This window comes from Nanorana parkeri, unplaced genomic scaffold (genome assembly GCF_000935625.1).
Source record: "Nanorana parkeri isolate BGI_ZX_2015 unplaced genomic scaffold, ASM93562v1 scaffold1408, whole genome shotgun sequence".
Classification (NCBI taxonomy): Eukaryota; Metazoa; Chordata; class Amphibia; order Anura; family Dicroglossidae; genus Nanorana; species Nanorana parkeri.
The window spans coordinates 233,293-240,090 of NW_017307676.1; positions in this window are offsets into that span (position 1 = coordinate 233,293).

Here is a 6,798-nt window from a genome sequence, read left to right on the forward strand (position 1 = left end):
CCCTTCGGTTCTACTGAACCGAAGGGGTCCTGGGGCCGCAGCTAGCCAAAGGATCGGCCGAAGTTACGGCTAGATCCTTCGGCTGCTCCATGAATAGACCCCTATGTGTATGTTCCCATGCCTGAATAGGGTATTTAATCATTTTTCATTCTGCGTTAATGCAGTTTAGCAGGAAGACGGCAAAACACTTTTTTCCTTCCCAGTCAGCATGCGTTACACTGGGTTCTGTATGCAGTTTGCCATTTAGATAAGCTTCAATAAGCATGACTGTATGTAGTTTGGATACCTTGAAATATGTTGGGGGAAAAAAAAGGTAGCGAGAGGAGCAAAATAGGAAAAAACACGTGAGAATACATCATAACATCACAAAATACATTTAAAATAATATATATAAGACAACTGCAAAACACCGACATGCTAGAGTGGGCATTTCACTGCACATAACATACCTGTTCTTCTTTCTTATTTAAAACATTTCAATATTATAATTTTTTTTAATGAAGGATAATCCTGTTTCCAACAGCTTGGCCGGACTCTGTGTTTGCATCCATTTTTGCTGTGAACAAGCTGTTCACAGATACCAATATGGGTGATGTTTGGAGATGAACTGAATGAGCAATCTGTCTCGCAGGAGCAGATATTTCACTAAAGCTGAGTATACACTGTGTAACAAGGACACTCCACTGTAGTCCAGGTAAGTCAAGGAAAACACAGTTTATTGAAAGGGCAAACACAAAATAGCTTGAAACAGCAACATAGGACAGTCTTTTAGCTTAGCTCGGTAGCTTTCCACAGCTTCAAGACACTCACGCTTGCTCACCCCTCGTGAGCCCTCACTCTGCTCTCTTAGCAGTCTGTCCGACAGGTCCCTGGGGTCACCGACCTTCCTGACCTCTCCCAGCCACCCCTGGCTGTTCCGTGTGCGTATGTCCCGAGTTTGTCTGTGTGCTCCCTGCACGCAAACACAACTCCAACACTCTCCTGAGCACTGGGCTGGCTTTCTGATAAGGCTGCTCTCAGCCACCTGATTAGCCCAGGCTGGTCAATGGCAACACCTGGCCCCAGGACTGGAGATCTCATCCCACCCAGAGCTCTACGAAATCTCCAGAGCTCCAGATCCCAGCTGCAAATAGGAAAACCTGGAATAACCTGAAAAGCCAGGTTCTTCCTTATACCATGCTTTACTTTCTGGACCCTCTCAGCCCCTTTGGCTGAGAGTCCTGGGTACCAAGGTCGCCATCCTCCACCGTGGCATTGGCTTACACTGCCACAACTGGTAGACTTTCATACAGACTTTCATATAAAAATGTCTTCAGAACATTTGATAATGCCATCAGAGATGTAATGAATGCCATCTGAAATTTTGTTTAATTGTATAATTTATTTTTGGGATTAATGGAGTTTCTCGAACAAAAACCACATTCAATGAATTTTGTTCATTCGAGGAAAAGTTATTTGATTTTTTTCATCACTACATACAAAAGTCATGGTCCATTTGACCCCATTAATTATTAGAAAATAGTTCTGAAAACAAATTTTTGGGAAAGAAATTCTAGCTGTGTATACCCAGATTAGGGCTGAATGTACTCAGAGCTAGGAGGCTGCCAACAATATTGCTGGACAAGAATTAGCCCATCATTATTTTAAGCCTGCTGGGACAGCTACAGATGTGACATTTTTAGTAGACATGTGCGATTTGTTTCGTTCCGAATCGAAATTCTGACAAAATTTCGGAAATTCAGAGATTCCGAATTACAGATATAACAAATGCAAACAAATCCCAATTTCCAATTCCAAAATTCGTTAGCGGTCGTCTGTACGAATTGTCGTTTTGTTTTCGTTTCGTTTGATATGAAAAGTATTATGACACCTCAGCTCACAGAACCGAATGGCATTTGGGAGTTCACGAATAGCATTGGGGAGCTCCCGAATGCTATGTGATATTTGACAGCTGAGAGTTTTTTTTTTTTTAATTAAAGGAATAGTCAAAAATGTACTGTTTTGTTTTTTCAATTAAAGGATTTTTTCTAAATGTGTGGTTTGTTTATTTACTTTGAATTTAGCCCTTTAGTTTATAAGTAGGGGTACAAGTACCCCTTACTCATTCAGATGTTCTTAAGGGCAGTCCTTGTAATGCTGGCCATACGCCTGTCAATTTTTTTCTTTTAACCCCCGGGCTGGATGAAAGAAATTGACACGACTCCTCCATCAACACAAACCGTGTCGATCGAGGAATCCTTGCTGTTTGCATTGTATTCTAACAGGTGCCGCCAGCCAGCACCTGTCAGAATACCCGATCAGAGCAGGCAGCTCATGGGTTGCCGACTCTGATTGCACAAAGATTTTCCAGCAGGCTCCTTCGATTAGCTGATCAAGGAATTCCGGCTGGAAGGGAGCCGATAGCCCCACACACTGAGCGAATTTCGGCCAAAATCCAGTCAGTGTATGGGCAACTTAAAGCATAGTAAACCCGTTGTAGTAGCTGCTCAAAAAAAAAGTGTTAGCTGGAGTTAGGTTATTATTTGTTATTTGTTCTTTTACTTAATGTCATCCTGTTAGAGGAAGTGAAAAATAACAGATCTACTGGCATGATCAGCAGCTACAAAAACAATGTTATAGGGAGGACCCAGGAGAAAAACCTGCTTTGTTAATGCTAGAGAAAATTCGAAATTAAAAAAAAAGACGTATTTGATTATATATGTCATTTTTTTTTTGTGCTGAGTTACACATAAATTGTTCCAGGTCAATGACTCATAAAACTCATAAAGCTCATCTAAGCCATCATCATGACAGCCTGGCAACTAGCATTTTCAGAACAAGAGGTCAGTAATGGTAACCTGCATATTTGTCTTGTAACAGGTGCAAGACAAATGTCTTGTAACACCTGGAGCAAAGCTTAAAGTGACATTAAACCCTCAGATTGTTTAACATAAACCAATACTGTAATGTGTGCCTTACTGTAATCCATGGTAGTTTCCCTTCTCTTTGCTGCTCTTCCTTTTAAATCCTCATGTCTTCTCATGCTTGGGGAGAACTTCCCTTTGCAGCTGAGTGCCTCTTCCTGTAGCGCAAACCAACACACAGACACCATGTAGCCATTCCATAGACAAGGCAGTCTGCTGCAAAACAGAAGTTCTGCCCAGCATGAGTACAGATACAGATTTAAAAGGAAGAGCAGCAAAGAGAAGGGAAACTACCATGTATTACAGTAAGGCACACATTACAGTATTGTTTTATGTTAACAAATCTGAGGGTTTAATATCACTTTAAGTATCACACTGTTCTAAAAGGTTTTCATACACTCCTCCCTTCCAGAACAGTGTCCACCACACAAAAAGGTTAAATTTAACATATTATATGCCTTGTGCTTTAAAATAAACACATATCTTCTAATGAAATAGCATTAGCTTCTAAAAATTCTACATGATGGTTTCCATACCTGCTGATGTAAATAGGTTCAGAAATAACTCTTCATTTACATTAATCTACACTGATATGTTTTACAAGCCACTGATGGGAAAATATGCAAAGCTTATAATTAGGGCACATATATTCTCTTTAACCAGTTCCATTGATCCCGATGATCCGGAAGAACCTTGGTGAAATGGATTCTCATTAAGCAAACAATTATTTCCTGACTCGTTCATTTCTTTCCTTCAATATATGGATTTCTGTGTGCTGGAACACTACAGCAGAGCTCCCTGGCCTCAACCATCATATATTTGGCTAATATAAAACTTGAAAAGCTGAATCTCGCTTCCTCTTACTTGTTTCTCATAGCAGTCTCTGGATGAAAGGATTGTAAAAGCAGATTCTCTCCTGACGTCACGTGCTTGGACCACATCCTCCCGAGTTTCCTGCTCACAGCTCGTTACAGGTATCCATACTTTCCTGACGTTTATTACGTTTAGGATAAAATGTCCTTTTTCTCATGCAAAACACCAGAAAATAAACATCTGTAAATTTTACTTTGGCCTCATCGTCACATGAAGACTTTTAAATGAATAAGCAGAAGAATAAGCATGATATCAAGACTAATAGAAGAAGCAGAACACAGGGATCTGGATAAAGATAAAACTTTTATTACTTGTTGCTGGGAAAACCAAAAGAAGCATGTTGCTAACCACAGTATTTCTAAACACAGCTCTAAACACAAGCTAGACCAGAACTACAGTACATGCAGGCCCGTCTTTAACGCAGGGCAAAAGGGGCAGTTGCCCTGGGCCCAGTCATTGTTGTGGGGCCCAAAGCAGCTGCCCCTTGGATCACAGGCTCAATAACAGACTCTGATCCCCTTGCAGACAGGCAGCAGAGATCAGAAGATCAGGACCTTTTTTTTAATCAGCCCCCTGTCTGCCTAGCAACTGATGATGCAGATGGACGGGTCGCCTGGTCTAGGCATTCATGATAGGCTCTGATCCCTGTGCTTTGGAGAGAGACAGAGCCACAGTGCCCTGCTCCTCCCACACTACTGGATACTACTCAGGTGACACATTTGCAAGTGACAGATCGGGTGTTTTATCAAAGTTTCTGACTAGGTTGGAATGTGTGACCGGTGACGTGGTCACACATTACAACGTAATCCCGCTCAGTTTGACAGCGATGGAATGTGTGACCGACTATTGGGTCAAGCATTCCAACGCTTTGTCTGCTGTTCCAGGGAAGATCGGCATACTGCGCAAGTGCAGGAGAACCGATCATATCTGCCTAGAACAACTGATCGGTCTGAAATGTCACTTCTATCAGACTTTGTGAATGCCGCAGAGGGGGGTGATTCACAAACAGTAACTGCAGGAGTGTTACAATCAGCGAGCACCGCAGATATATTTTTTATATATCTGCAGCTCTGGCTGATTGTCACACTCAAGTTACTGGGCCAATCATTTAAAAAATATATAGAATGAATAAATTGATTTGGGATGTTGGGGTGGAGAGAGAAACTGCATGGCAGTTAGCGTGCTTGGCTTGTTGGGGGGCCCAAGAAAATGTTTGCCCAGGGTCCAATCAATATCAAAGACGGCCCTGACTACATGCATCTTATTGTATATTGTAAAGCGCTACGCAAACTGTTGGCGCTATATAAATCCTGTATAATAATAATAATAATAATCTCCACCTCTGGTCATGCGAATGATGATACCTACTACAGGAAACTGGGAACCTTTGGCCTTGGAACAAAACTCAACCTAGTGGCCCTCTTATAGGAGATGTAGATTTCTGTAGGCTTAATAATGTGCACAATGACAAATGTCCCATTTTGCCTCATGGATTAGTGAGCATCACGAAATGTTTGTGTTCGTAGCGGACATGGTTTATTGTGATGGCTTTATGTCTTCCAGCATTAGCTTTCTTTGCAGGGGGGTTCTTCACAGTTAGAGCGGTTAGGGTCTGGAACTCACTGCCACAGGCAGTGATTTCAGCTAAGAGTGTGGAATTGTTCAAGAAACTTTTGGACGATTTCCTAAGGGTCCGTAATATACAGGGGTACAAGTACTCCTAAGAATGAGATCCTATAGGTTGGACTTGATGGACTAATGTCTTTATTCAACCTCAAATACTATGTAACTATGTAACTATACAACTCCCGGCATTTGGCCTCATGGCAGCTGCAAAGAAAGTTGGTATTGGAAGACTTTGCTGTGCTAGAAGTTGTGATCGCAAGTCTGAATGTAAAGCAGTTAGCTATATAATGAGCAGCATGTGTCACTGACTGTCCTGCTGTGGTTAGTGACTGAATGGCAAAAAAGGCGGTGGAATTGATCAGGGAGTGTTTTGAATTGGGGTTTAAATTGCTGGTATCGGGAAGTGTTGAGGGACTCAAAAACAAATGAATTTTAAATGTGTATGGGAATTTCCAGGGGGTTCCCAGGAAGAATATTGACAAGAGGTTAGCCTAGGTAGTATGGTGGGCCCAGTCAAAAATTCACCCATGGTGGTGGTGCTTACAAAGGACCTTTCATACACCAAGGGCCAGTTAGTGAATGACGCCATAGAAGATGAGCTGTGCAGGATGACATCTCAGAGCTGCAAAGTTGGTACTGGAAGACTTCTCTATGCTAGAAGTTGTGCTTACAAGCCTGAATGGTAAGCAGGTAGCTATATAACAACCAGCATGAGTCACTGAATGTGGGTCCTGCTGTAAACAATGTATAAATGGTGAAGTATCTCAACTCAGGGCCATCGCCTGAGTCCTCCCCTGTCGCTTGTTTACAAAGATGGCTCCTCTCCAGGTCAGTCCCTACAATCAGTACATGTTGGATCTTTTGGAAGATAAAACAGTTCATGTACAAGTCCAACTTTTGGATTAAATGGCATTGTCTATATTGACTAAGGGGGTTACTCGTTAAGCTGCCAAAGGGAGCCGAAACAATAACAGAGCCGAAGTGAAGTGAGCCAAATGCCTCTTCGGCTATTCACTGAAGCCATGTATGGCTATTCTTAGCCATATATCGGCTGCATTCAGCTCACTTTACCTCCCTTCGGGTCGGCATGACAGCCTCAGAAGCCTCAGAAGAGCCCATTTGCCTCAGCTGGTACAACGACTGGATTGATTTAAGCAAACGTCCGGCAGTTCATTCCCTGCTGTTCACCCCTATTCCCCAAGGGGCCAAACAGCAGAAAGTTAGGCTCATGTTTCGATTCAGTCATTCTGTTCACTACCTCAGAGGTAGTGAAACAGAATGAAATATGTCAATCTAAAGAAATATACAAACAGAAAAAAAGTGGGTTCCCCTCTAAAATTCCATACCAGACCCTTAATCTGAGCAGTGGCCTAGCAGAGCAGGAAAGGGAGATGAG